The following is an 8,704-nucleotide window of genomic DNA, read 5'->3' as shown; positions in this document are numbered from 1 at the left end:
AGCCAGGAAGTCAAAGGATCTGCAAACTTCATCACTACTGAAGAAACAAGACAGCACAAGTTAGCATTCAGGTCATTCTTTCAATGCAAGGACTCTGAGCACTTTAAACTGAAATTGCCTTTATTTCCTGCCTGTACTAGACATCCTCACCCCTCTTTTTAAACTTATTTAAGTGTTTACTGTTGCATTTTTATTATTTTATGGGGTTAGTGAGTAATAAAATTCCTTTTTATTCCTCAAGAAAAGTTTGAAATTTAATTCCTCCATTTTAGTTCAGTTAATTACATTGAGATGCTGTAAAAAAGTAATATAATTTGTTGCAGCTGGTGAGAGGGAGTTAAAAAGAAGGGAGCTAACTCCCCTTTTCAGCTAGTCATAGTAATATTCAATGGTGCAAACTCCACTGCTCTTTGAAGAAGGGAATCATAAAGACTAAATATTCTTTGAGAAAAGAATTCCTTCTCATCTCTACTTAAATGGGATTCTCCCCATTTTGTGAATGTGTCCCCAAAGCTGGATTTTGCTCATGAGCTGAAATGTCTTCTCAGCATCTACCCCTTATCAAGCTGCCTCAGAATTGTGTTATCTTAGTAAAATCATGCCATATTCTTATAAACTCATTGCAACTGCCCAACACACTCAGTCTTTCCTCATTATATAATCTTTATATAAATCAGCGAGCAAACCTACTGCACTATGTTTCCTATGGAAGTACAAGCTTTCTTAGTTAAGAAAAAAAAAGTGCTCAGTACTCTAGGTGTGCTGTTCCCAAATCCAATATAGTTGTATCAAGGCTCTCCTACTGTTATACTCCATCTCTGTTGCAGTCGATACCAAAATTCCATTTGCTTTCCAAATTACCTGCTGTGCCTGCAGACCTTTTTTTGTGATTATGTCCAAGGCTGCCAAGATCTCTTGTACCACAGCATTCTGCATCTCTCTCCATTTAAATAACATCTGCTGGTCTATTCTTTTCAACAAATGGATCAGCATCCATTTTTCCACGTTATATTCTGCTTTGCAAATTTTTACACTCAATTTTTGGCTATATTGGTGTCCATCCATTATTCTAAGTCATTAGCCTTACAGAACTACAAAATTGAAGAAAGGAGTGGAACTGACTGGTTTTCTCCATGGAGAGTTGACATAGATTGAATCAGTTGAATGACCTCCTTTTACATCTGAAATGGCTATGTGTAGTAATGATGGTTTAGTAGGACACAGTGTGTGTTAGCATGCATTATGTAGAGTTTTGAAATATCTCAAGTTCATGGAGACCAGAAAGATGGAGGTCATCTAGGAGTTTAGTGGAATAGTTAATTTGGGCTTAACAAAGGCATGGATAAGAGTTTCAGCAGCAGATGGGCTGAGGAAAGAGCAAAATGGAAAATGTTGTAGCGGTAGGAATAAATTGTCTTAGTGATGGAGCAATCATACACTTAGAAACCTTTTGGCACTAAATTTGAAGATAGAGTTGTATGCAGTCTGGTCTGGCCTCAAATAGGCAGCCTTCCAGCCAGAATGTGACCTTCCTGGAGGGTTTATCTGGCCTACAAGCCATGTTGTAAATGTAGTTAAACTCATGTTAGAGATACATCATGGAGAAGCTCATCCGTTCCAAAGCTGCTACATTCCCACCCTTGCCATGGATGGGTTCACTACCGAGCCTATGGGCAGCATATTCAGAAAAGAAATGGTGCCCATCTCTGTGGGTGCAGTAGGTGAGCATGTTCAACTATTAACCAGAAGGTTGGTGATTTGAAACCACCTTGGGACTAAGGACCTCTTTAATTTGGGGTGACACAATGGCTCAGTGGTTACCACTGCTGCCTCACAGCATCAGGGACCTGGGTTCGATTCTACCCTTGAGTGACTGTGTGGTGTTTGCACATTTACTCCAAGTCTATGTGGATTTCCTTCCACAGTCCAAAGATGTGCAGGCTGGGTGGACTACCCAGTTAAATGCAGAGTTACAGGGATAGGATGGGTCGAGGGGAAGTGGTGGGTCTGGATGGGATGCTCTTCAGAGGGTTTGAACATAGAACATAGAACATTGCAGTGCAGTACAGGCCCTTCGGCCCTCGATGTTGCGCCGACCTGTCATACCAATCTGGAGCCCATTTAACCTACACTATTCCATGTTCAAAGTTTGTGAGAAGATTTGTAGCTCAGGTGCTCGTCGTTGTGGTTCTGTTTGCCGAACTGGGAATTTGTGTTGCAGACATTTCGTCCCCTGTCTAGGTGACATCCTCAGTGCTTGGGAGCCTCCTATGAAGCGCTTCTGTGATGTTTCCTCTAGCATTTATAGTGGTTTGTCTCTGCCGCTTCCAGTTATCAGTTCCAGCTATCCGCTGCAGTGACTGGTATATTGGGTCCAGGTTGATGTGTTTGTTGTTAGAATCTGTGGATGAGTGCCATGCCTCTAGGAATTTCCTGGCTGTTCTCTGTTTGGCTTGTCCTATAATAGAAGTGTTGTCCCAGTCGAACTCATGTTGCTTGTTATCTGCGTGTGTGGCTACTAAGGATAGTTGGCCCTGTCGTTTCGTGGCTAGTTGGTGCTCCATGTACATTATTCCATGTACGTCCATATGCTTGTCCAATGACAACGTAAATGTCCTTAAAGTTGGTGAATCTACTACCATTGCAGGCAAAGCATTCCATACCCTTACTACTCTCTGAGTAAAGAAACTACCTCTGACATCTGTCCTATATCTATCATCCCTCAATTTAAAGCTATGCCCCCTTGTGCTCGCCGTCACCATATTTGGAAAAAGGTTCTACCTGTCCACCCTATCTAACTCTCTGATTATCTTATATGTCTCTATTAAGTCACCTCTTAACCTTCTTCTCTCTAATGAAAACAGCGTCAAGTCCCTCAGCCTTTCCTCGTAAGACCTCCCCTCCATACTAGGCAATATCCTAGTAAATCTCCTCTGCACCCTTTCCAAAGCTTCCACATCCTTCTTATAATGTGGTGACCAGAACTGTACACAATACTTTGAGTGCGGCCGCTCCAGAGTTTTGTACAGCTGCAGCATAACCTCATGGTTCCGGAACTCGATCCCTCTATTAATAAAAGCTAAAATATTGTATGCCTTCTTAACAACCCTGTCAACCTGGGTGGCAACTTTCAAGGATCTGTGTACATGGACACCGAGATCTCTCTGCTCATCTATACTACCAAGAGTCTTACTATTAGCCTAATACTTTGCATTCCGGTTACTCTGACCAAAGTGAATAACCTCACACTTGTCCACATTAAACTCCATTTGCCACCTCTCAGCCCAGCTCTGTAGCTTATCTATGTTTCTCTGTAACCTACAACATCCTTCATCACTATCCACAACTCCACCGACCTTAGTGTCGTCTGCAAATTTACTAACCCACCCTTCTACATCCTCATCCAGGTCGTTTATAAAAATGACAAACAGCAGTGGACCCAACACCACTTGCGGTACACCACTAGTAACTGGACTCCAGGATGAACATTTCCCATCAACCACCACCCTCTGTCTTCTTTCAGCAAGCCAATTACTGATCCAAACTATTATATCTCCCACAATCCCATTCATCCGCATTTCGTACAATAGCCTACTGTGGGGAACCTTATCGAACGCCTTGCTGAAATCCATATACACCACATCAACTGGTTTACTCTCATCTACCTGTTTGGTCACCTTCTGAAAGAACTCAATAAGGTTTGTGAGGCAGACCTACCCTTCACGAAACCATGCTGACTATCCCTAATCAAATTATTCTTTTCTAGATGATTATAAATCCTATCTCTTATAACCTTTTCCAACACTTTACCAACAACTGAAGTAAGGCTCACTGGTCTATAATTACCAGGATTGTCTCTACTCCCCTTCTCAAATAGAGGAACCACATTTGTTATCCTCCAGTCTTCTGACACTATTCCTGTAGACAATGACAACGATCAATGTCAAAGGCTTAGCAATCTCCTCCCTGGCTTCCCAGAGGATCCTAGGATAAATCCCATCTGGTCCAGGAGACTTATCTATTTTCACACTCTGCAAGATTTCTAATACCTCTTCCTTGTGAACCTCAATCCCACCTAGTCTAGTAGTCTGTATCTCAGTATTTTCCTTGACAACATTGTCATTTTTAAGAGTGAATACTGTCAAAAAATATTCATTTAGTGCTTCCCCTATCTCCTCTGACTCCACACACAACTTCCCATTACTATCCTTGATTGGCCCTTATCTTACTGTCGTCATTATTTTATTCCTTAAATACCTATAGAAAGCCTTAGGATTTATCCTGATCCTATCTGCCAACAACTTCTCATGTCTCCTCCTGGTTCTTCTGAGCTCTCTTTTAGGTCATTCCTGGTTGTAACCCTCAACCCTAACTGAGCCTTCAGATCTCATCCTAACATAAGCCTTCTTCTTCCTCTTGACCAGAGATTCCACTTCCTTCGTAAACCACGCTCCCATGCTCTACAGCTTCCTCCCTGCCTGACAGGTATATACTTATCTAGGACACACAGGAGCTTTTCCTTGAATAAGCTCCACATTTCTAATGTGCCCATCCCCTGCAGTTTCCTTCCCCATACTATGCTTCCTAAATCTTGCCTAATTGCATCATAATTGCCTTTCCCCCAGCTGTAACTCTTGCCCAGTGGTATACACCTATCCCTTTCTATCACTAAAGTAAACAACAGAATTGTGATCGCTGTCACCAAAGTGCTCACCTACTTCCAATTCTAACACCTGGCCGGGCTCATTACTAGGTACCAAAGCTAATGTGACTTTGCCCCTTGTTGGCCTGTCTACATACTGTGTCAGGAAGCCCTCCTGCACACACTGGACAAAAACTGACCCATCTATAGTACTCATACTATAGTGTTCACAGTTAATATTTGGAATGTTGAAGATTCCCCATGACAACCATCCTGTCTCTCTCACTCCTATTGAGAATCATCTTTGCTATCCTTTCCTCTACATCTCTGGAACTATTTGGAGGCCGTGGTGTGGACTTGATGGACCAAATGGCCTGCTTCCACACTATGGGGATTCTGTGTATAAATACCAAGTAGCTTCTGTCTTGAAAGAGCAACAAATGTCCCTATTTTCAATGTGCTTGAGGACTGGACATTGGGAGCAAGTCTGATGCTTCTGTGGGGGAGATTACAAAGGATAGGATACATGATAGGTGGGTGAGAGGAAGAGACTGTGATATGACAACTGGTTCCAGGGACAAGACTCTGAAATACTGGAGGAGAAGGTTCTGAGATAGTGAGGGAGATGGGGTAGAAGAATTTAAGATAGTGAGGGAGGTCGGAATGAACGATTTAAGATAGAGAGGGAGATAACAGAAGGCTCTGAGATGGTGAGGCAAATGGGGGAGAAGATTCTGAGATGCTAAGTGATTCAGAGGAGGAGGATCCAAGATGGCAAATGGGTTGTGAGAAGACAGCACTCTCTTTCATGGCAATGCCAATGCCCTGAAAGACTGCAGTCAAAGTGATGGAGCAGGCCTCTCGATCACTTGGGAGCATTTATGTGGGAGTGAAGGAGTGTGTAAGTTGGTAAGTTAATGTTGGAGTGGGTAAGTATGTGTTGGAATTACAGTAAGCATGTGAAGGAGTGAGAGAGTGTGGATATGGGAGAGTGCATGTATAGGAGCAAGGGATTGAGGGTGTACATGTGCATACATGAGGAGTGAGTGGGGGAATGTGTGTTTTGTGTGGGAGGAAGGGAGTGGGAGGGTGTGTGTGTGTGTTTATATGTGTACGTGGAGAGTAGGAGAGTTTCTGTGAACCTTGAAACTTCAGTAAGTCAGACACAAATCCACCCTTCTCCCTGTTCCGCAAAACCAATCTGTTGGTATAGAGGAATACCCAGGCTGAAAGACGAGATGCTTCTAACATTGTTCCCTCACCCAACCCGCACTTCCATATGAATTGTACCAAGGCCGACTCAGAGTGTATGTTTCCAGACATGAAAGCAAGATCAGTGTTAGTTAAACCCAAGTCTTTCGGCCTCAATGCCCACCCACAGCTTAGGGTGATCAGGACTAGTGATCTAATCCACCTTTAGCTCTGATTCTTAACCAAGGCAATAGAAAAAAGTTTTATTAGTTAGTCCTGTTGCTTGGCACTTTTTAATAGCAATTTTATGAATTACTAATTTATATAAATGATTAATTTATTGTTTTGGAATTTTAAAAAACTTTATATCTATTGGTATGCCAAACTTTATTCTTCTAATATTTGCTCACTGCACTCTGCCAAACCCATTTACAGTCCCAGTCAAGAGAAAGAAAAGTTGAAATATGCCACACCCCCAATGCAAAGAGTTTGGACATTACTGCTTTACAAGGAGCTGTGTTCTGCATCTAACCAGTACTGTACCTGCTTGATCATTTAATGTGGAAGTGTGAAAGATGTTTTACTCTATATCAAATCTCTGCTGTACCTTCACTGGGAGTGTTTAATGGGGGCAGTTGCATAAACACTGAACATTACAAGACAATTGTGTGTTTTAAAATATCTTCTCTCAGCACTTTGGCTCACAGAAATACTAATGTGATCCAGTTACCATCAGGAGAGAAGCCCATTGAAATGAAATGGCAGTTTTAACACCTTTCACAATATACAGTCATAGAGTCATAGAGGTGTACAGCATGGAAACAGTCCCTTTGGTCCAACTCATCCATGCCAAACAGATATCCTCACCTAATCTAGTCCCATATCCCTCTAAACTCTTCGTATTCATATACCCATCCAGATGCCTTTTAAATGCTGTAATTGTACCAGCCCCCACCACTTCCTCTGCCAGCTCATTCCATACACACACCACCCTCTGCATGAAAAAGTTACCCCTTAGGTCCCTTTATATCATGCCCCTCTCACGCTAAATCCATGTCCTCTAGTTCTTCACTCCCCCACCCAACGGAAAATTCCTTGTCCATTTATCCTATCCATGCCCCTCATGATTTTATAAACTTCCATAAGGTCACCCCTCAGCTTCCAACGCTCCAGGGAAAACAGCCCCAGCCCCAGCCTATAGCTCAGATCGTCCAACCCTAGTAACATCTTTGTAAATCTTTTCTGAACCCTTTCAAGTTTCACAACAATCTTTCGATAAGGAGACCAGATTTGCATGCAATACTCCCAAAAGTAGCCTAAACAACATCCTGTAAAGCTGCAATATGACCTCCCAATTCCCATACTCAGTGCTCTGACCATCTTGCAGAACAGAGTTCAGCCACTATGAAGAGAAATAAAAAAGTATGGAACTTTGCCAGAAAAGTCTTTGATGGCAAGTTGTTGGAGGGCATCCTGAGGGACAGGATGTACATGTATTTGAAAAGGCAAGGACTGATTAGGAATAGTCCACGTGGCTTTGTGCATGGGAAGTCATGTCTCACAAACTTGATTGAGTTTTTTGAAGAAGTAACAAAGAGGATTGATGAGGGCAGAGCAGTAGGTGTGATTTATATGGACTTCAGTAAGGTGTTCGACAAGGTACCTTTGGGAGACTGGTGAGCAAGGTTAAATCTCATGGAATACCGGGAGGACTCACCATTTGGATACTGAACTGGCTCAAAGGTAGAAGGCAGAGGGTGATGGTGGAGGATTGTTTTTCAGACTAGAGGCCTGTGGCTAGTGGAGTGCCACAAGGATCGGTGCTGGGTCCACTACTTTTCATTATTTATATAAATGATTTGGATGTGAGCATAAGAGGTATAGTTAGTAAGTTTGCAGATGACACAAAAATTGGAGGTATAGTGGACAGCGAAGAGGGTTACCTCAGATTACAACAGGATCTGGACCAGATGGGCCAATGGGCTGAGAAGTGGCAGATGGAGTTTAATTCAGATAAATGTGAGGTGCTACATTTTGGGAAAGCAAATCTTTGCAGGACTTATACACTTAATGGTAAGGTCCTAGGGAGTATTGCTGAACAAAGAGACCTTGGAGTGCAGGTTCACAGTTCTTTGAAAGTCGAGTTGCAGGTAGAGAGGATTGTGAGGAAGGTAGGTGTTTGGTATGCCTTCCTTTATTGGTCAGAGTATTGAGTACAGGAGTTGGGAGGTCATGTTGTGGCTATACAGATCATTGGGTTAGGCCACTGTTGGAATATTGTGTGCAATTCTGGTCTCCTTCCTAGTGAAAACTTGAAAGGGTTCAGAAAAGAATTAGAAGCATTTTGCCAGGATTTTAACTATTTGGTGAGGTGAAATAGGTTGAGGTGTTGCTGGTGATAATTATAATTTGTGAAATCCCAGGCAGAATGGAACAATTGTTGAAGAACACTTCAAACTTCAACCTCGCATGGTGGGGAGAAATTACCTTCTTTGGAGAGCTGGAAATGACTTTGGGATGTTTCTTTTAATGCTGCATATCTATCAGAAGCATGATGATGAGCAAAAGTGTTTGATAATATATATTTGGTTTTCTTAATTGATAAATACAAAACATACTTTTTCCTTTAGTTTGGTACATTAATTACTTATTAGTTAATGCTACATCTATATCGATTTTATTTTGTTACAGTAAAAGTCTTAAAAGGTGAGAGCTCGTCCATTGTTATATTTCCATTATTTGTTTGGAAATTCAACCCTTTTAAAATGTTATAGGTCCTCATGGGATTGTAATATTGTGGACGAAGCTTTATTTTGTATGTAACCTACGCTGTACCTTGCCTGGGAGTGTTGATGGGAGCAGTATAGAAAA

Source organism: Hemiscyllium ocellatum, chromosome 25, assembly GCF_020745735.1.
Source record: "Hemiscyllium ocellatum isolate sHemOce1 chromosome 25, sHemOce1.pat.X.cur, whole genome shotgun sequence".
NCBI lineage: Eukaryota > Metazoa > Chordata > Chondrichthyes > Orectolobiformes > Hemiscylliidae > Hemiscyllium > Hemiscyllium ocellatum.
This window is presented reverse-complemented; position numbering follows the sequence as displayed.